Source organism: Panthera onca, chromosome A1, assembly GCF_046562875.1.
Source record: "Panthera onca isolate mPanOnc1 chromosome A1, mPanOnc1 haplotype 2, whole genome shotgun sequence".
In the NCBI taxonomy this organism is placed as follows: domain Eukaryota; kingdom Metazoa; phylum Chordata; class Mammalia; order Carnivora; family Felidae; genus Panthera; species Panthera onca.
In genome coordinates, this window is record NC_138339.1 from 236914932 (window position 1) to 236937553 (window position 22622).

The 22622-nt window shown below is 42.0% G+C and overlaps 1 protein-coding gene across 1 annotated transcript in view; it reads right to left on the reverse strand.

Annotated features, from left to right (window-relative positions):
- Positions 1-17083, reverse strand: part of SGCG (sarcoglycan gamma) — a 226100-nt gene extending 209017 nt beyond the window's left edge. Inside the window, exon 1 of the mRNA XM_060637549.3 lies at positions 17080-17083. The gene's annotated coding sequence lies outside the window, so the exon portion shown is untranslated. The remainder of the gene's footprint in view (positions 1-17079) is intronic.
- Between the last annotated feature and the right edge of the window lie 5539 nt (positions 17084-22622).

The window sequence follows — 22622 nt, forward strand, 5'->3', positions numbered from 1 at the left end:
CACACGTAGTGCTTTTAGGCTTGCATTCTACTTTATGTGATATCCGGATTGCTGCTTCTATCTTCTTATTGTTTCTATACGCCTGGGATACCTTTGTGCGTCTATATTTACCATTTGGAATCTCTTTGTCTTAGGTCCTCTCTTGTTTACAGCATACACTTGGGTTTTGTCCTGCAAGCTAAGTGGAAAATTGACTTTATTCCTCTGAACCTTTGCCTCTGAGGGTCCCCCTGAAATCTTAATAACATCGCCTCTGTGAAGTTCCTGCAAAGTTCCCGCAGGGTCTCTGGCATGTGGCATGTGGGCTCCGGGGACAGGGGACAAAGAACACTTACTCAGGAGTACTGTTGCTCTGTTTCCCTGAGCCTTGACCTGAGAGCTAAGGCTTGCACATGGGGCTGGGAGTGGCTATGTGCTGAGATCCTTCTAAGGGCGATTAGCCCCTCCCTCAGTTGGACAAGGGAAACAGGCCTCTAATTTTGATCTTTTTATGCTTTTCTACTTGCTTCCTTCCCACCACAGAGCTGGGAATCCAGTGTGGGGAGGGTGGTATTCTTCATCCCTCCCTCCCTCCCTCCATTTCTGTCTCTTTTTCTCCTTCTCTCCACCATCCCTTAGGATTGAAAGTCATCAGGCTGTACTTTTTTTTTTCTCCTGGAAACCCTATCTTTCCTTAGCCCGAGGGCAGCAACCCCAGGGTCTAGACCTCAGAGGAGAAAGACGTATCTTTTTTGTATACTGGGAGAAACTCTCTCACCAGGTTGCCCTAGGCATGCATTCTTTAAATGGTCAAGGAATTTAAAAACTCTTTTGACAAAGCCTGGTTTGCAACTCAGTTGCCCTGCTGACAACTCGAGCAAAGATCTAATTTGACAGTTAAAGCCGAAAAATGACTTCCTGGATGTAGAAGCCGGTATCTGCTCTTTCCCGAAGCACCGAAACACTTTATTTCAAAGGACGGTGAGCTTCGCCAGCGCTTGGAAATGTGTAGAAAAAACGGTGCAATTATCTCCGTGGCAGGTGTAGTCGAGGGGCGCTGTGGACACTCTCCGTCCCGCTGCGGCTACTTAAATCGTTTGTGCACCAGTAGGTCCCTTTTTACCCTGTCACAGTGTTTGGGATCGCCACCATTTTTGTCCAAGTGTTCAGAGAGGTCCCGGTTTCCAGGAAAAATTGTTAAAATGTGAGTCGGCTAAGTGCTGCGGTGAGAGATTGGTGGCTACCTGCACTAGTGAATGGCTTTGTGTTGGCCGCTGATTCATCCAGAAGAAGTGAAGGTACGGCCGCTGTTGCATCATCTCTAATGCGAAGAGACGACGTGGGGTTGTGGAGGCTCTCCTCGAAAGATGAGGAAAACAGGATTGATTGTGTGAATCACATCTGGCATCAAAGTCAAGGCTCAAATGCATCATTCGGAGTCTTCCTTTTTGAAGCTAAACTTGGCATCTGTACCCGGGGATCGGGTGGAACTCTTATGTCTAGTGCATGGATGAGAGTGGAGCGACAGCGTGTTTTCCAACCAACGCTCCTGGCTTTTCACAAACTCTGCATATGCAAATCTCTAATGATACTGTACCTACAGATGATGCAAGTTTAGGAAGAGAATCAGGAAAACCACTTAATGATTTCCACTTTACTTTTTTTTTTTAATATGAAATTTATTGCCAAATCGGTTTCCATACAGCACCCGGGGCTCATCCCAACAGGTGCCCTCCTCCATGCCCATCACCCACCCTCCCCTCCCTCCCACCCCCCATCAACCCTCAGTTTGTTCTCAGTTTTTAAGAGTCTCTTATGCTTTGGCTCCCTCCCTCTCAAATTTACTTTTTTAATGTTTATTTTTGAGAGACAGAGACAGAGCGTGAGTGTGAGAGGGGCAGAGAGAGAGGGAGACACAGAATCCGAAGCAGGCTCCAGGCTCCGTGCTGTCAGGGCAGAGCCTGATGCGGGGCTCAATCTCACGAACTGTGAGATCGTGACCTGAGCTGAAATCAAGAGTCAGCCGCTTAACCGACTGAGCCATGCAGGTGCCCCTGAACCAGATCTTTAGATTGGGCAAAACAGCAATTGTTTTAAGCAGCTATCTGAGAGGTCATCAGGGTATGGACATCGTGATCACAGGACTCAAAGTTCTGGAATTTCTGAAGATGAAATAAGCAGACAATCAACGCACAGCCCCACATAGTTTAGCTTGTTAACACCCATAGAAAGAACTTTTTCCCCCCCTCTTTTCTTTGACTCCTAGAACTGCCCCTTCCTTTGCCTCATTAAAACCACTTACTTTTACCCTACAAGCGGGAGCCCTACCTGGGTAGCTTCCTGCACCCACACCCCCCGGATTATAACTCTTTAATCCCAAACACACCCTGTCTTGCTTCTCCTCGGGCTTTATCCTCAGGCCGATGGGACAACGTGACTGGGGGTGATTCAGTAACTTGTCCCAGTTCAGATGTCAGCCCCCAATCCCACGACTGAGGCAACACTACTTTGGCAGGGTTTTTAAAGCACCATTAATTCGGTCACTAAATTAAAGTTGGAGGGTTCAGACAAAGGCTGTATTGTTTCAAGGTAAAATATATTTCAAAAAATCAATGTGTTTCGTTCCCCCCAACATACAGAGTTCGTTAAATTATTTGTGAGAACTCACAGGGACAGATTTCTAAGGCAACCAGTGACTGCATTAGAGGAGTTAGGTATTTGAAATAATAACCATTCACTTTTGATGCCCAGTCATTCAGAAATGATAGGAGGTGATACTGAGTGGCACATTCTGGGCGGGTGCGTATTCATTCATGGGAGCTCTATTGCTAGCTGTAGTTTCCAGATGAGAAAACTGGGGTTCAAAGGAGGGCAAATGATTCGGGAAAAATCGTAATTGAGGAGGTGGAACCCAAAGTCATCTCATTCTAAAAACACTCGTGCTTAAATATTGGTTGTCTGGACTCTCTTCCACTCATCGTCCAGAGTGATCTTGCAAAACAATGAAAATATGACCCTATGATTTCACTGGTACCTTACCCTTCAAAGGCTTCCCTTTTCCCTTGAAATTCCCAGCCCTTTTACTGAGCTATGTCTGTTTTCCTCTTCAGCCTCCCGAAGGCGCCCCTCCCCTCATCCTACCCTCTAGCCATGTTGTATTTTTTAGTTATTTCAAATTCTTTCCTCCCTCTTCCTAGAATATTCCACATTCTTCAATCGTTTTTACTCTTTACTTGACCAACTCCTATTTATGTGACCCGTCTCAGCTAACTCTTTATTCACTCCTGGGTCCTTTTTGAAATCTACACTTGTTTTGAAAGTCTCACACAATACTTATACTCCTCTCTCATGATATATAATACATATATATGCATATGATATATAATATATATATACATATATATCTCCCCCTTCAATATATAATACATAACAATATAATAATCTATAATGGTATATATTATAATGATTAGGCTTGTTTAATAATTGTGTTCTTCATGATACTGAAGATTCATTTTGGGCAGGGCCAATGTCTATCTTGCGGTCACTGATTTCTGCATGCCTGCTACGGCACCAGACTATATAAATATGTCTTGAGTGGTTTAATCAGATATTAGTCTGATATCAGTGTTAATTAGCGTTGAATATTTAGATGCAGGTAAGGATCAAATATACCAAATAAATGTGAACCTCAACATGAATGTGCTAAAGTAAGACTATCCCATTCGATTCTGCCTTCTTAGTGCCCACCACGATAACAATGAACAGTAATGGATGTTAGATTAAATATTTTTGGATGAATCTATGAACACGTAAATGGTCGAGCATAACTTAGCCAACGTGTGCATAAATATTTTCTTGGGCAAACTGGTAATGATAATTAGAATCCTAAAATCTTTGTGGCTAAAAACAAAATGAGAGAAGAGATGTAAAAGTATAATTAAAATGCTTGAAAGATGTAAAATAATAATTGTTTATGGGAAAATACAGAGAGCTATATTAAATATTAGATAACATTTGCCCAATAAACCTGTGTTTTATCTGCTATATCAATTGCTATCACAAAAATATCTGGAGAGAATAAATTTCATCTCTTTTCATATTCAAGTTTATATTCTTGCTGGTTCAGCTTCTTATTTTATGGTCTTTCCTGGGAGTATTTACTTGAGATACTACAGATTATATTTAAAGTTTGAGTTGCACTAGTAATTTCTACATACTGGTATTATTAAATAATCTTTATGAATATTAGCTTTCCTTAAAATCAGGGGAGGATTGATTGAACTTGTCTGAGAAGAGCTTGGGTACAGCACTGAAAGAAGCAGAAGTCATTGTAGGCAGAATATTGAAGACAAAAAACCGAACTCTGCTATTGAGTTGAAGCCACCGTAGCTCAATGTGTGTGCAATATTTTTATATCTACATCATACTACCTTTGATTAAAGCTTTTGCATGTTCATATGTTTGATTCCTTTTATTATCTGGTAATGTAGTACCTACATACAATGGAATATCATTTACCCTTTCAGTGGAAGGGTAATAAAAAGGAAGGCAACTCTCACACATGCCGCAACAAGGATGAACCTTGAGTACATTATGGAAGTGAAATAAACCAGCCACAAAAATACAAATACGTTATGGTTCCAGTTACGGAAGATAGCCGGAGGAGTCAAATTCACGGAATCAGAGAGTAGAATGGTAGTTGTCAGGGGCTTCTGGGGAGGAGGAATGGGGAGGTTTTATTTATTTATTTTTTACTGGCTCTAGAGTTTTGGTTTCCTAAGATAAAAACATTCCGGAGATGGGTTGCACAGCAATGTGAATACCTATGACAGTATCGCGCTGTGTACTGTAGAAAATGGCTAAGGTGGTACATTTTATGCTCTGTATTTTTTTTTTTTTTTTGGCATGATAAGATATACAAGGTAAGTAAAAAGTAGGCTGGATATTTTTAAGCTCTCTGTAAGAGATGCAAAGATAGCCCATAATCGCCATTTAGAATTATTTAACATACGTGGTTTCCTTTGGAGCAAATGATTTTTACGGTTTCCTTTGTGATCATGCTGTCGAGATGAGATGTACGTTTCTTCAAGTGTGTATTGCAAATACTGATTTTTCCAATCTGGACTTTTGCTTTACCAACTCTATAGGACCTCGAAATGTGATAAAACCAAGCCTTATTGATACTTTACGTAAAGGAAGAATCGGCCTAAGAAGAACTCTGTTCCCAACTTGTTCTTCTTTTAATGAATCCCCGTAAGGTATCTTCATGACCAGGAGGAAAGGGTCTTGTTGTAGGGATGCTGACGTAGAGAGCAGAAGGTGACAGGTAATCTTAATCCTCGTGTTAACTACCTGCCTCTGCCCCCTGCCACCGGCCTCTTTCTCCCCCATGGCCTCTTCATGTTCCCAAAGTTACAAGATCAGTACCATTTTAGGATCTTTGTCTCGCACATAGCTATATACTTAGAGAGCCGTGGAGATTTTTCAGTTTGATGCTATTATGAGCTCTTTGGCACCACATACACTTCTGTGTATATTTTTGCTTAAGGAAAAATCCCCAGTCTGGGCAAAGGATATACATGCAATGTTCAGATTCTTACTGCCTCTTTCCTCCTAAGAAGGATTTACGTTTCCGTAAGTATATACGAATTAAGTCCATTGTCCCACAAGCACCTCAACTAAAGGTATTATTAATCTCGAAACATTTGGCAATCCTAGATGTATAAATGACATCTCCTTATTGTTTCAACTTGAATGTCTTTGTCTAATGATGACTGACAATTGATGCTTACTTTCCTATTTTTCTTTAGGGCGTTCATACTTTTCTTATTGATTTGTAAGAAGTGTTTGCGACTCAAATGTGCCGCCCCTCTGTCAGAAGTCTTGCAAACATTTCTCTGGAGTTCCATTTGTCCTACAGCTTTCTCATGGGATTGTCTGTCACACAGAAATTTACATTTTTATGTGCTTAGTTCTATCAATCACTTCCCTTGTGGAGTCTTACCTTGGTGTCATGCTGAGAAAGATTTTTCTTAATCAAAGATGGCTGTGCCCCTATAGTTTCCTATTTTTTTTTCCTCTACTAAAATACTTGTATTTTCTTTTGATACTATTTTTAAAAATAACCTGGTGCTGTTAGGGAACCAGGCTGGAACGCTGGTGGAAAAACTAAGCAGCACTCGGAGATTTTGGTGGATCGGAGATTTATTTAACACCGGTGGGCTCAGAGGAGATGGTTTCTCCAAAGATCTGAGGACAGGATGCAAGAGGGAAGGGTGATTTATAGTTGTCAGCCTCCATGTTTGGGGGGGGGGCGGTTTTGCGCACGAGACAATCAGGGCAAGAAGAACCCGGAAGAGGGGTCTCCAAGCCAGAGACTAGAGGTTGTTTTAGTCCCATCGGCCATCTTTGGCGCAGTATTTTATTTATTCCTCCAACAGTGCTACAAAGTGAAGCTTGGATACACATGGCACAACCAGTTTCTCCTATTGCAGGTGGATTTTGTTCCCAGTGGATCCAGTTTCTGAGTTTCAAATGTCAGGATTGTCCTGGGCTTGTTCCAGAAAAATCCGTCCACCTACTTTTCATGGCTGCAGCGGTGGGTGTGAAGACAGAGAGGCAGGGGCTAATTTCCACGTCTCTAGTATATAGGAAATTGTTCTGCCTCCAGAGCTTCTCCACGTTTTGTCTCACTTTTATATTTAATTGATTGCAGTGGGATTTTGGAAGCCCAGATCCATGGGTTCATTCAGTACCCTTTCCTTCTTTCACATTGTGCTGTGGATGACTGTTCAGCAAATCATTCTTGTAGTACCTACCGGGTCCCTCTTCCACCGGCTTTCAAGAATAGCTCCCTTTACCAGCAAGCGTGAGTGAGGTAGAGAGAGCACAAAAATTTCGTCCACTGGCCTCTGTTACCTGAAGGCTCTTCCTTAGGCCACTAGGTGCGTGTCAAACCAGAAGCCTGCCCCTCAGGCCGTTGCTTCATTGTACTCAAATGAGCCTCTTCCACTTAAAATCTGCATAGAATCAGCTGTCTCTGAGCTGGGCCTGGGGCACAAGAGTAGGAGGGCGCACAGCTTTATAAGAGCTATTTCTTAGATGACTACAGTGTTGATCTCAGTAGACATACCCTACTGGTTTTCAAAGCTAGATGTTTCAGGGGTTCATCTCTCAGGCACACATCTTAAAAGTTTGGGTGCCCAGTGTGGGGTTCAAACCCTTCACTCATCAGGGGGAAGCTCTAGGTTTTGAATTCCTTCCCAGTTGTAGGTTGCCATGTCAGGAGTGGGGTCTATGTGGAGAGATTGTGTCCCAGTGATGTGGTTTTCTTCTAGTTTGTTGAAGTTATAGTCATTGCTTAGCTGGCCTCTAGTTTTGTTTTGTTTTGTTTTTTTTTTCCCTCAAAGGAAATTGTTCCGTATGTAGCTGTAGACTTAATATGTCCGTGGGAGGAGGTGAGTTTGGGATCTTCCTGTGTCGCCATCTTGACCCAACGCCTCCACCCATTTGCTTTGTGTCTTTGGGGATTTATCTACAAAATTTTAATACAGGAATTATAGAATATTTTACTCTTAGTGTCTGGCTTCTTCCCACTTAGCATACTGTTTTTGAGAGTTATCCACATTATTATGTATATCAATACTTCATTCCTTTTTGTGGCTGAATAATATTTCTTTGTAAGTGTATATCGTAATTTGTTTATCCATTTCTCCATTCATGCACATTTAGGTTCTTTACACCTTTTGGCGATTGTAAATAGTTTGCTACGGTCTCTGCATTTTTTCAAGATACAGTTCCCTTAAAAACTTTGGGGACCTCCCGTGTGTCACTGTAATACACTGCATTAGACAAAATATGTAGCCAAATTGCTTTTTAAAAAAAATTTTTAAGGATTATTTATTTTTGAGAGAGAGACAGAGTGCTAGTGGGAGAGGGGCAGAGAGAGAGGGAGACACAGACTCTGAAGCAGGCTCCAGGCTCTGAGCTGTCAACACAGAGCCTGACGCGGGGCTCGAACTCACAAACCACGAGATCATGACCTGAACCGAAGTTGACGCTTAACCGACTGAGCCACCCAGGTGCTCTGACATAGCCAAATTTCCTTATGAAAGAAGACCTTATTTACCTTTAGCCACAAGTGATATTAATTTGGGACAATAAATATAAGATTCTTAGGAGCCATCTTGAAAAGCCAAATTGAGGGGCGCCTGGGTGGCTCAGTGTGTTAAACGGCTGAGTTCGGCTCAGGTCATGATCTCGCAGTCTGTGAGTTCGAGCCCCGCGTCGGGCTCTGTGCTGACAGCTCAGAGCCTGGAGCCTGTTTCAGAGTCTGTGTCTCCCTCTTTCTCTGACCCTCCCCTGTTCATGCTCTCTCTCTGTCTCAAAAATAAATAAATGTTAAAAAAAAATTAAAAAAGAAAAGCCAAATTGATATGCAGCATATTCGTGTTCTGCCAGTATATAACCTGGACCCCTGTTTTAAAGCTTTCTGTAGCTCTTTCCTTCACCTTCTCATCCACAATTTCCTTAAGATCCTTTGGGCTTTTGTCTACTGCTTGGTCCCAAGACATTACCATACAGCTTTGGTGTGTTATGGCAACACCCTAAATCTAGATACCAAATTCTGTCCCAGAATCTACTACTATGTAACAAACTACCCCAAAATTTAATGGATTAAGATATTAATCACATTACTACGTCTAATGATTTTGAGAGTCAGAAATTCAGAGAGAGCTCAGGTGATTATCCTCCTCTACAAGGGACAAGTTGAAGTCACCTGGTGGCATTCAGCTGTTGGCCAATCTGTTCTTAGTGGTTGGAGTTGTGCAACCATAACCACTTTCTAATCCTGATGTTTTCGGTTCCCCCAAAAGAAAAGGCATTCCTATTCCCCTCTGCTTCCAGCTGCTGGGCACCACTAATTTACTTCCTATAATATGGATTTACCCATTCTGGACATTTCATATACAGTCAGACCTTCATTTGTGGGCATAACTTGTTCCAGAAACATGCTTATACTCCAAAGTACTTGTATATCAAAGAGAATTTCAAGAACCACTGGCTCAGTTATGATCACGTATGTTCCTGTACGATCACGTACGGTCTGAGTACATTCAGCATCACATACTGCTCATATTGCAATACATCACTTGTTTATTATGTTAACATTTATTAGAGACATTTTCTTGTCTTGCAGAACACTCCCAGAAGAAGTTACCAGCAATCCAAGGTTTTACCGTATAGGGAAGGATACCATTATGGTTTACTTCCATAATTTCAATCCCTTCACATGTATTGAGGCTCGTTTTACAGTCCAGCTGTTACTAACCCCAAATTTGGCTACCCATCCCTCAATATTGAGGCCAATACTCAAGAGGTGAGTTTTGATTGAAAAGGCATAGGAGCTTTATTCAGGAGGCTGGCCACTTGGGGAGAAGGCAGACTATTGTCCAAAAGCCATTTCTGCCTAGCCCAGAGATATGAAGGGGTTTAATCAGTTGAGGGAGTTCAGTGGCCTGTGACATTTCTTGATTACAGGCAGACTCAATGATGCCAGCTACAAAGTTATCTCAGTGCTCTGGGGTTTTGCAAGAAGTCCTAGTTCCTTGGTGCCTGGGGGTGGGGCAGCGCATAGAAGATTTGGTTCCTAGGTAACTGGGGGAGGCTGTGAAAGATAGTCTGGTTCTTTGGGACCCAGGAGAGGTTGTGTGAGAGAGCCTGGTGACTAGCAGAAGTGCTCTGTTCTCTCTAGGAAAGAATGCATGATCTATAGGTATACAAAGAAAGGTTTAATTCATCGATCACATAGGCTCAGAGTGCTCGCTAAAGTATAAAGACTACTAGGTTGGCAAGAGGGGCCAAGGCAGTGGCTTCAATTCCCCACTGTCAATCTCATCATTCCATATCTGTGGAATTAGGGACAAAGGTCCATCTTCTGTGTCCACTTTCTGCTGATCAGGGACAATGTAGGGAGTTTGGAATGGAAGGACTCTTACACAGTTGGAGACTCTTGTTTCCAGCTTTTCCACTGAAGGGGGCATGTCCAGGCTAGTATGAATAGTGCCAGCTCCTGCTTGACAAGATGCGAAAAATCAAACAACAACCAACGAGAACAAGAAACATAGCAATGCTTAATATTGTATACTTCCATTTGGATGGTATTGAATTTAGCCAATTGCTAAAGGTATCTACAGTTAGGGCATCTATAGCTATGATGTGTTTACCTAAATCTTTCATTACTTCAGTTATATTTTTTGAGTAATTTGGGACATATACACAGCACTGTTTTACGGGATATGCAAGTTCTGTGAAATGGGCAGAAGACATGAGTAGACACTTTTCCAAAGAAGAATCCAGATGGCCAACAGACACATGAAAGATGCTCAACATGACTCATCATCAGGGAAATACAAATCAAAGCCACACTGAGATATCACCTCACACCAGTCAGAGTGGCTAAAATGAACAAGCCAGCTTGATAATAAATTATATTAAAAAAAGTTTCAAGTTCCCAAAGATTTAAAAAAAAAATTAATGTTTATTTATTTTTGAGAGAGAGGGAGAGAGAGAGAGAGAGAGAGAAAGCTCAAGCTGTGGAGGGGCAGAGAGGAAGGGAGACACAGAATCTGAAGCAGGTTCCAGGCTCCACACTCCACACTGTCATCATGGAGCCCGATGCAGGGCTTGAACCCACAGACCGTGAGATCATGACCTGAGCTGAAACTACGAGTTGGACACTTAACCGACTGACCCACCCCGGGTGCCCCTCAAAGATGTTAAAAGTGGTCCCAGCGATTACTCGTGAGAACTCTATGAGACTAAATTAATCATTGTAAGCCATCTTTTGCCAGCAAAATTACAACAGAAATAACATGAGCTTATTTGACCTTTCGCAAACCTTGGTAGAATAAAGATGTTTATATTTAGAGTGAATCACTCTAAAAACACATCTGATTTAATGAACCCAACCAACTCAAATTAGCTTTGATACCAAATATGCTACACCTGTGTCCCCCGAAAGTCGATCAATTTGTTCCCTGAAGTCAGTTTTCCGGAGGGCTCCTGTGGGGAAATCTCAAGTGGGCAGTTTCAATCCAGGGGAGCACCTGGGCCCCTCATGCTGATTTGGGAGGCCTTCGGTTTGAACCTCCTCAGGAGGGGGCCTAAGGGCTTGAGGTGCTTGGAGCTCCTTGACATAGAGGAGAGGAGGAGCTTGTGGTGCCTGAGGACCCAGGACGGCACTGGAGCTGGTTATGGGAGCCTCGGCCTTGGCCTTGCGGGAACCAGCGGAGGGGGAGGGGAGGCAGAGCTGGCAGGGTGTTGCCAGCAAGAGTGGAGGTGGATTTAAAAAGTTCCAACGACACCCTTCCCTTATCTCTGTCTCCTGCCTCTCCCTCCTGCAGAACAGGTTTTTTTCTCAGACTGTTTTTAGGTCTTTGCACCATGTAATTTTGGCAGAGACAGAGAAAGAGAGAGTGCCGCGCTGGGGAGGGGCAGAGAGAAAGGGAGACAGAGGATCTGTAGCGGGCTGTGCACCAAGAGTGGAGCCCGATGTGGGGCTCGAACTCAGGAACCACGAGACCATGACCTGAGCCGAAGGTGGATGCTTAACCGACTGAGGCACCCAGGCGCCCAAAACGTGTCCTTTTTCAAAAGTTTATTTATTTATTTATTGAGAGAGTGGGGGAGGGGCAGAGAGAGATGGAGATGGAGAATCCCAGGCAGACTCTTCGATTTCGGCACAGAGCTCGACATGGGCTCAGTCTTACAAACTGAACTGTAAGACCATGATCTGGGCTGAAATCAAGGGTTGGCCGCTTAGCTGACTGAGCCACCCAGGTGCCCCTATTTAAAATATGTCCTAATGGGCTTTCTTTGGGAACAGAAGGAGTAGTCCCCATCTTCCTAGGCGAAATTTCAGGAAGAACCCAGGAGAAACAAAATTATAACAAGATGAATCTGTTACCATTTGTTCTTCCCCCAAATTGAGGGGCTCATTGATCTACATAGGCCAGGCTGTGTTACAAGAAAAATGCCATCCTTTTCTTAGTTGTGAGCTTCTGGTTATATTCTTTCCATTTATTCAAAATACGACCCAGTGGGCTGTTGGTGAGACAGAGGTAGAACCTCCCATTGCACAAAAATTTAACACAACACCACCCACCCCCACCAAAACAGATCTGTTCCAGATTCCAAATAGAGTGACCATTATTCAGGTCCCCTTTAGTTTCTCCCCAAAGCCATGCCTTTCTAATGGGAAAAAGTAAGAGCAACAAAACAAAAGCACCCAGTGCTTTACAAATGAGAAACATGCAGGGGCGCGTTGGGCACTCTGAGGGACTTACCCCGTCCGGAAGCTCATGGGCTTTCCCAAGTCCTCCTTTCCTTGTCACCGAAACCAAGATGCCAGACTGGCGGTCGGTGTAGGTAGCTTAGGAATCATCAGGGAGATTCTCTGAGACCAAAACAGTGTTGGCAGCTGCAGGTCTGGTCAGTCCTCCCAGGCTCCCTTCCAGGGCCAACCAGCATGGAGCAGCGGGTCTCCCTTGACCATCAGAATGACTAGTCCTGGAAGCAAAGAGTCAGCCCTGGCACGCTGCAGGTCCCGCAGTTTTGCCCATCCAAGCGCGGCGTGGTAGCTCTCCTGGCTCATCTGCCAAATTTGTTACCAAAACCCAAGTTCAGCTCACTCTGAAGGCCAATTCTCAAGAGCCAAGTTTTGACGAGAAAGGAACATGAGCTTGATTCAGGAGACCAGCCATCTGAGAAGGCAGACTCTTATTCCCAGGTCACCTCCACCATTCCTGTCTGGCCCAGGGACTTTTTTTTTTTTTTTTAATGTTTATTTATTTATTTTGAGAGAGAGCGAGAGAGAGAGAGAGAGCACTCGGGTACATGAGCGGGAGAAGGCAGAGAGAGAGAGGGAGAGGGAGAGAATCCTAAGCAGGCTCTGCACTGTCAACACACAGCCCAGTGCAGGGCTTGAACTCATGACGGTGAGATCATGACCTGAGCCGAAACCAAGAGTCGGGTGCTTCATTGACTGAACCACCCAGGTGCCCCTGGCCCAGAGACTCTTAAAGCCACTTAATCAGTTATGGAAGTGCTGTGGTCTTCGACCTTTCTTGCTTTCGTGCAGACTCAAGGATGCCAGCTACAGAGTTATCTCAGTGCTTGGAGGTTGTGCAAGAGGTTCTGGTTTCTTGGTGCCCAAGGGAGGTTGTGCAAGAAAGCCCGATGATGTGCAAAAGTGCTCTGGTCTCTCTAGGACAGAATGCATGGTCTGTAGTTATGCAAAGAAAGGTTTAGTTCATTGATCAGGCGGTCCAAGAAAAGTTTGTACACTACTGGGTTGGCCAGAGGGGCTGAGGAGGCTTCATAACATATGGCGTATCCTGGAGAATGTTCCATGTGCCCTTGAGAAGAATTCGTGTTCCGGTGCTTGTTGTTGGGGGCGTGTTCTACCTTGAGACTAGTTGCTTTACAGTGTCGATTGAAGTATTCTACTTCCTATTTGGTATTTACTCTAGTTGCTCTATTCATTATTGTAAGTGCTATGTTAAAGTCTCCCATATTATTGCTGAATTGTCCATTTCTCTCGTCAATCTGTCAGGTTTTTCTCCATGTATTTTGTATCTTATTGTGGGTTTCATTTGCATTTCTCTAATGGCTAACGATATGGAGCATCATTTTCACATTTTATCCATATTTTTCAAATTACCCAAGAGTAACATGGATTCCTTTCGTAATCAGAAAAAAAAAATATTTTGTAAAAATAGATCCAGTGACTTCTCTAATAATGGCTACAGTTTTAGAGTTGCAAATACAATTCTGACATGTTATCTGCCCAATAGCAAGTACCTAATAGTATTTGACAAAGTAAGTTTTACTTCTATTATTTTATTTCAAGCATGTTAAATTTATTCTCCCTTAGAAGTATGTAAATTTTAAATGGCTAACTTATATAAGGTTGGAAACATTAAATATGATTACCTATATGAACCATCATTTCAAAAATAATACGTATTAGGTCAGTTCAGCAAGAGAACTGAAACACTCAACATAAAAAGGATTTAAATATTTTTTACCCAAATCATATGCTGAGTTTATCTGACAGTTTTCTCAAAAAGGTATAGTGAAATCTGACACAGGACACTCCAGAAATTTGAATTCTACACTCAGTGATGAGAAAAAGCAAAGATTTTATACTTTGTATGTTTATTTGACCATGCAAAAAGTAATTTTTAGCATTAAAGTTTTTGAAGAAATGCTTCCAAAATTTTAATTTTTCTTCCAAAAATATCCCAGGAAGAAAGGCCCCTCCCCACATTTTCCTTTGTTTATGAGGAGCTTTTGTCACTTTAGACAATACTTTTATTTATATTCAATTGAAAATTACTATTAATCATGATGGCATTTAACACATTTATTTTAGGGTCATTAAGTGATATCTGTCAGTAGACATCTATCCCCAAGCAAATGACAGTTTCTCAGTATCTAAGGGTCAAGAAATAAACATAATTAACTTGTGATTCAGGGCATGTAGATGATTGAGTTATAGACGAGCTTTTAAAAGGTTAAAACATGCCTCTTGATTTTAGACATGTATGTAATGCAGGAATAACAAATGTATGAAGTAAAGAACTTTGAAATAAATTAAATGTAAAGATAATTCGAGAAGAAAATAAGCTTGATTTACAGTTTGCCACTCTTTTGATTGGGGATATTTATGATAACCTTTTCAAGTTAATACGAAATAAATTTAATGCCCTCCTAATTTTGTCACAGTGTTTATATTTTTATCCATTTCACTTTTAATTTATGAATCCCTAGTAAGTAGCTTAGTTAGCAGTTGGAACAGATATTTCTAGACTGGAGTGTCTTCAATTTGGATTGTGACCAGAAGTAAGGCTTATGTTTGGTTGGAATGAAGACAGTGTTCCCCAACACTTCGCTGCCTGTTCTGGGACGATATGAAAGTGTTAGAATTGAAAGCGTGTTTCTTGTACAACAATTTTCTTTCATTAATATCATGAACAAATTGTTTGAAATATAAAGACTATCTTTAGTGGAGTAATATGCTTGTTTTTTGAGGTACAATAGAGGAATTCAAAGAAATGAATGTATATAATTTATCAGGAAGTAAAGGAGTTTGTTTTATGCCAGGAGAGTGGTTGAAGTCATACACTTTGGTGACCAACAGAATGGATCCAAGTTCTAGGCCTGCCATTTGCTGTGTCACCTTGATGTCGCCTACTCTTCAAGACTTCAGCTTCAGTAATCACAGCTCGTAGGGTTAAGAGAGGACATATTTGAAAATTCTTTTTCTTTTTCTTTTTTTAATGTTTATTTTGGACAGAGAGAGAGAGAGAGAGAGAGAGCTCCTGAGGGTCAGAGCAAGAGGGAGACACAGAATCTTAAGCAGGCTCCAGGCTCTGAGCCATCAGCACAGAGCCCGATGCGGGGCTCGAACCCACAAATCATGACCCGAAGTCGGATGCCTAACTGACTGAGCTACCCAGGCACCCCTGCAAATTATTTAATGTAGAGCCAGGCATAGGGAAAGTGCCTAATGTATATACTATATTATTATATAACAGATATTATGATGTTATATTAACATGTGTAATTTAAATAAGTAATGAATCTTTAAATAAATACATATATATAATGTATGTCATGTATGTAATATATACACAGTAGCTCTTAAAAATCAATTCTAGGTGAGCACTTCTAGAGTATGAACCTGCTTTGACGTCAGCAGAATGCAGGCTCTGTAGTTCAGCAGCTGTTACCTTATTCACTGCTGCTGTCATCAGTTACGTCGACAGATCTTTCCGAATATTGGCAAAACAATTTGAGCTTCGTGCATTGTCTCAGAATGCTGTGGACTGAACGTTTGTGCCCCACCCTCCAGATTCATACACTGACATTCATCCCTGATGTGATGGTATGAGGAGGTGGGTGGGACCAGGAGGCGATTAGGTCATGAGGCTGGACCCCTCATGGATGGGATTAATGCCCTTATAAAAGGAACCCCAGAGAGCTCTCTCTCACCCCTCTTCTGCCACATGAAGATATGTGAAGAGGTTGGCTATCTTCATTTTCCAAATTGTTGATGCTTCCTTGTACCTGAAGGATCGTAGGCAAACTCTTCTGCCGTTACTTCAGGGTTCTTTGCAAATGTTGTCCTGATATTACATGGCGCTTTATAAGTCTTCCCTCATATAAACCTTGTAATCTAACTGGACTGCCATGTTTATGGTTTCATAGCCTAAGCCCAGATTTGCTTTCTGGTACAGCTTTGTACATTCTGCTCCCTTCATTTAGAGTTTCTTCTTACATGTGATCGTTCCTTATGTGTATGGACCCTTCTTTCTGTGTAGCCAAACCTGCTTTCCACACCCGGAAGCTTTCCCATTGTAATCTCTGCAATAGATATTTTTCCCAAACTTAAACTATAAAACAAGTCAGGGGGGCAAAGAAACAACACTCATCATTTTTAATTAATTAATTTATTTTAAAGTTTACTTTTATTTATCTTGAGAAAGATACAGAGGGCCAGCAGGGGAGGGGCAGAGAGAGGAGACAGAATCCCAAGCAGACTCCATGCTCCAAAGAGCCCATTGTGGGGCTCGAACTCACAAACTATGAGATTATGACCTGAGCCAAAATCAAGAGTCAGACACTTAACCGACTGAGTCACCCAGGTGGTCACAACACCCATCATTTTAATTTTAATTTTTTAATGTTTATTTATTTTTTAGAGAGAGAGAGAGAGAATATTAAGCAGGCTTCATGCTCAGTGCAGATAAAACACAAGTGTTTTAAAAGAATGCCTCTCAAGTTTTAGATTTAGAAAGGCTTGCTACAACACAGATCGCTGAGCACCACCCCAGAATTTGATTTCTTAGGATTGGGGTGGGGCCCCAGAACCGCATCTTAAGTGATGCTGGAGCTGCTGATCTGGGGTCCTGCTCGGATAGCATCCCTCACACGTGACCCTGAGTCATGTAAATAATTCTAGAGAACATACTCGACACAGTGCTAGTGATCATACCTACAATGAGATTGAAACAAAGCTCCATAGTAGACAACATTAGACGTCAATACAAAGTAACCAAATAGAAAGAGATTTCAATAGTATATTCTAAAATAATGAATTGAGCCAAATACCTTTTCTTTATTTTTTGAGAGAGAGAGAGAGAGAGAGAGAGAGAGAGAGAGAATGTGCATGCACACGTGGGGGAAGAGGCAGAGAGAAAGGGAGAGAGAATCCCAAGCAGGCTCAGCCCAGTAAGCTCAGAGCCCGACGCATGAATCTTGAGATCATGATCCAAGCCAAAATCAAGAGTCGGGCACTTAAGTGAGCCACCCAGCCGCCCCTGAGCCAAATATCTTAAAGAAGGACAGCTAATTACACAGAATTGTTCTCATTACTTACAAAATGAAATAGCTTAGGTGTCTTTAATACCTATAATAAGAATGATAGGGTAGCCCTGAGTTTTTAACAGTGTTAACAGATGAAGTCACTTTTATCGTAATGACAGGACAATAGGTTACACAATCCAGGCAAAAGAGTCAGAGTCAAAGCTTTAAAAGTGGATCTTTTCAGGGACAGGTGCCCGAGTGGCTCAGTCTGTCAAGGGTCCAACTTCCTCTCAGGTCATGATCTCACGGTTTGTGGGTTGGAGCCCTGTAGAGAGCTCTAGCTTTGACGGTGCAGAGCCTGCTTGGGACTCCCTCTCTCCCTCTCTCTCTCTGTCCCTCCCCTGCTTATGCATTCTTTCCCTCTCAAAATAAATACATAAGCTGAAAAAAAAAGTAGATCCTTTCAGGGCAAGACCAGATTATTAAAAAATAAAAATAAAATAGGAAGAGACACGGGGCGATCAGATTAAATAGGCTCAGATGAATCATCTCAGTTTATGCATAGTTCCCATGTGTAGACAAGAATCAATCAATGGCCCAGAGCTGTCGAAAATATTCCTTCTAAATTTCATAAGATTATTGAACTCTTAGGGTAGTAGGGAATGAATTATCATCGTATTAACTATAACCACAGAAAACTGTAAGAATAAGAGAACATCAAGGATAGGAACATATGTCCAAATGGAGCGACAACTTTAAATCAATGGTCAAAGCACTTCTGTGACCTTTTTGAATAGAGTAGTAGTAAGTTTTCTTTTTGGGACACATCTCCAGATACACACTGCTCACTTCCGTGAAGAAGACCATAAGCACACTACCTAATGGTCAAATGTCATCTCATATCCTTGGAACTGTGGGGGCTTGTGGGTAGTTTGTGGGAGCAGAAATAAACCCTATGGTCTGATTTATTACCAATTGCTTCTCTCGTTCTTTATCAATAAAAGCATTCTTGGTGGGCCTAGTGCCGTATATATACATACGTGTATGTACCTATGTATATACATGCAATATATATGCAATTTTTTTCCTCATGTGCATGCTCAATGACAATAGCCACATATTGTCAAATGATACATATGCAACTAAGAAACGAATGTACACAATGAGAGGAAGAGCAAAGGCAGAGGGAGGAGAGATAAGCAGCTGTTGGAAGGCTTAGGGGAGAGGAATGGGCAGGTCGCTGCAAGGCTGGTCCTTAGCTAACTAACCCTAGTTGGCCAAGTCTATCTGAGCTCTCTCTCCATTAAAGTCCTGTTTAGGTCCTCAGTACTTCTGTGCTGACACTCTCCTGCCTTCTACAAAGTCATCTCATGCCAGGTTTGGGTGACCGTGAATGTACAGTGTCTGTCTGGCTCATGGGTTTTAGTGCATTGTTGAACACAGAAGGAACACATGAAGCATCTTGTCAACTTCTCAGTTGCTGATAAGCAGGCCCTCTTGAAGCCGTACTTCTCAGTCTCCCAGTTACAACTCAGAATAGGATATGTGAGTTTTGAGAAAAATCTGAGAAAAACGAAACACAGTAGCAAGCCTGGGGTCATTCACCTCTTAGGTCTCCCCAGTTCAGATTTCATCTTCAATCCTTTATCTTCATTCTGTGCCTCCTCTTTAGCCCACGATTCTGGTACTAACTAGTAGATCTGGGTTGTATTTCATTTGGCGGAAGACCCCGGAGGTGAATAAATTTAATTAAAATTACCATCAGACGCTCACACACCATCATGCTTCAGATCAAGATAAACAGAAGCTTTGCCAGAGGAACATCTAAATCTGCTGCAATGATTGTCAGCTGCCTTCGCGAAGTCTTTCTTGGCAGAACGATGGCTTCAACAGCAATGCCATTAACCTCATAATAGTCGCCTCCCCGCTTGTGGGAAGGTGCCCTGTGAGAAAGCCTCTTCCAAGAATATTAGGGTAAGAACATCAGAATAAAGAACATGTGGGGCCGGGGGATGCAGGGATGCAAAATTAGCCCAGATTCTGTCAGGCCTCCATATATGAGGGAGTAATGGCTGAGATTAAGCTGCAAATGGGGTGCCTGGGTGACTCAGTCAGTTAAGCGTCTGACTCTCGATCTCAGCTCAGGGCATGATCCCAGGGTCATGAGACTGAGCCCTGTGTTGGGTTCTGTGCTGGGTGTGGAGTCTGCTTGGGATTCTCTCCCCCTGTCTCTCTCTCCCTCTGCCCCTCCTCCACTTGTGCTCTCTCTCTCTCTCCCTCTGCCCCTCCTCCACTTGTGCTCTTTCTCTCTCTCTGTCCAAAACAAAACAAAACAAAACAAAACAAAACAAAACAAAACACACCTACGATTGACTTGTGGTGTTGTTGACAGTGATATCCTATCCAAAGTCCACAGAGCACCAGTAGCTTTTCATTGCTACTGCATTTTAACACTAAATGAGGGATACTTCATGGAGCTAGTGGGGAGGTTATAAACTATGGAGTGAAATAACTGTCCTCTAAAAGAATAAGGAAAAATGTAACATAATTCTTTCAGAGAAGAGAAAGTGTCATGGAGAAAAAAATGGGATTTGGAGTCAGGTATGAGTGAGTTTGAATCCTAGCTCTATTTTCTTTTACCGGGAGTCTTTACCTCCTTCTGGGAGTCTTTACCTCCTTCATTACGTGAGTGAGAAGGCTTGGACAGCTGAGGAGGGGTTTCAATGCCCTTTTTCATTCAAAACATCATTCTGAAAAAGATCATGGAGAATATCCCTGAATTTTCTTTCTAGTTTCTATAATCCCTTCACAACACAAAAAACATAAAAGGAAATAAACAAAACATCCAGTTAGAGAAATCCATGATTCCATGCAATCAAGATTCCATGATGCACAGGGAATCTCATTGATGTCCAAAAAGTTGTAACATTTATATAAGAGTGATACTCAAGGATAGAAAAGTCCAGGTTGGGGGGGTGGGGTGGGCAGCATGTCTCTGAAAAGCACAAAGACAGCAAGGAACAGCACACGTTGGGGACATAGTGCATCTATCAGTAGTAAGGTCTAGAAAATCATCTAGATTTGGTATCCCAGTATGGAGTCTTTCTAATGTCCAGGAATATATGTTTCTTTTGTTTGCTAGTGACAGAACTTAGATTTGAGATGGTTTACATGAAAAGGGAATTAACTGGTTCACAAACCTGGAAGTCCAAGACTGATTTCATGTATGGCTGGTTCTATAGAATCAAATCATGCTATTAGATTGTCTTCTTCTTTTGACTATGTGAGGGTCTATTCATGGCCTAACAGTTCTCTTTTCACTTAATGCACAAGTTTATCCTTATACTAATTCCACACCCTTTTTTATAGATTTTTTTTTTTCAACGTTTTTTATTTATTTTTGGGACAGAGAGAGACAGAGCATGAACGGGGGAGGGGCAGAGAGAGAGAGAGACACAGAATCGGAAACAGGCTCCAGGCTCCGAGCCATCAGCCCAGAGCCCGACGCGGGGCTCGAACTCACGGACCGCGAGATCGTGACCTGGCTGAAGTCGGACGCTTAACCGACTGCGCCACCCAGGCGCCCCCCACACCCTTTTTTAAAGCACTTATATTTAAATTAAAAAAATTAATTCCAGTATCGTTAATATACTGTGTCATATGAGTTTCAGGTGTACAACATAGTGATTCAACAATTCCATACGTTACCCTGTGCTCATCACAAGTGCCCTCCCTAGTCCCCGTCATCTATTTTGCCCATCCCCCCCCACACTTTCTCTCTGGAAACCATCATCTTAACTATAGTTGAGTCTGGTTTTTGACTTGTCTCCCCGCCCCCCTTTGTTTTGCTTGTTTTGTTTCTTAAATTCTACCTATGAGTGAAATCATATGGTATTTGTCTTTCTCTGACTGATTTGTTTTGCTCAGCATAATACTATACTCTCCATCTCCATCCATGTGACTGCAAATGGCAATATTTCATTCTTTTTTCATGGCTGAGTAATATTCCATTATAGATGCATGCTACATCTCTTTTGGCTATTACAGTTTTGTAGTGAATTTGGAAATCAGGTAACAAAAATTCTTCAATATTGTTACTTTTTATGTTTATTTATTTTTGAGACAGAGAGAGAGAGGGAGAGAGAAGATGAGTGGAGGAGGGACACAAAGAGGGGGGATAGAAGATTCGAAGGATGTTCTGCGTTGACAACAGAGAGCCTGATGCAGGGCTTGAACTCAGGAATTGTGAGATCATGACCTGAGCTGAAGTCTGACGCTTAACCGAGTGAGCCACTCAGGTGCCCCAATATGGTTACTTTTTTTTTTAATATGAAATTTATTGTCAAATTGGTTTCCATACAACACCCAGTGCTCATCCCAACAGGTGCCCTCCTTATTGTTATTTTTTAAAATAATGTTTTGGATATTTTTGGTCTTCCACATTGCCATATACATTGTAGGGCCAGCGTATCAATCTCTACAAAGAATTTGCTAGGATTTTGATACCTATTATGCTGAACTTGTAGGTCAATTTGAGAAGGGCTGTCCTCTTAATAAACTTGAGATTTTCAATAAATCTCAATGTTCTACTTCTCAGTTTATTCAGATTTCTTGAATTCCTCTCAGAGAAATACCTACAGAAAGCCAGTGAGCCAGCTATTTGAATGTATCCATGAAGAATACAAGTTTGTGGGCCTTGCCTGTTTGCTCCAGATTCAGGCTGAGTGAAGGAAAAGTGGGTTTTTTTTGGCCTTTCTAAAAACAGGTTTCAGTAAAGCAAAGACAGAGGACCAGGGGAGGCTAATCTTGCCAAATGCAGATTCTGAAGAAGGTGTCAGTAATGTTTCATAAAAGGGTACCAGCAGATGGGACGGAGTCAGAGAGAGGTGGGCATAAGCTGAAAAGAAAAGCATTGGGATTTAAGAGTAGATTAAAATATCACTTTCTGGAAATAGTTAAGTGGTTTCCAGAGAGGAATTTTGTTAAGAAGCAGTTTTCCTTCTGTCCATCCTTTCTGAGATTCTCTTTACTTGTCATCTCCCTCAAACAGGGATGTTGGGGTCCGGGATCTTGGGCATATCTCAGTACTGTAGCAACAGCTTCTGACCTCATAACACCTTAAAAAGTAAATCAAAAATTCTGAATAATAAATTTTTTGCAACATCTAAGTATATTGGAGAGTGTAAGCACAAAGAGTGTTCTCTCCCAAATACAATGTATTGTACAAGAACATGAGCTTGAAGTGACCTTAGACAATACATTCTGTGCTG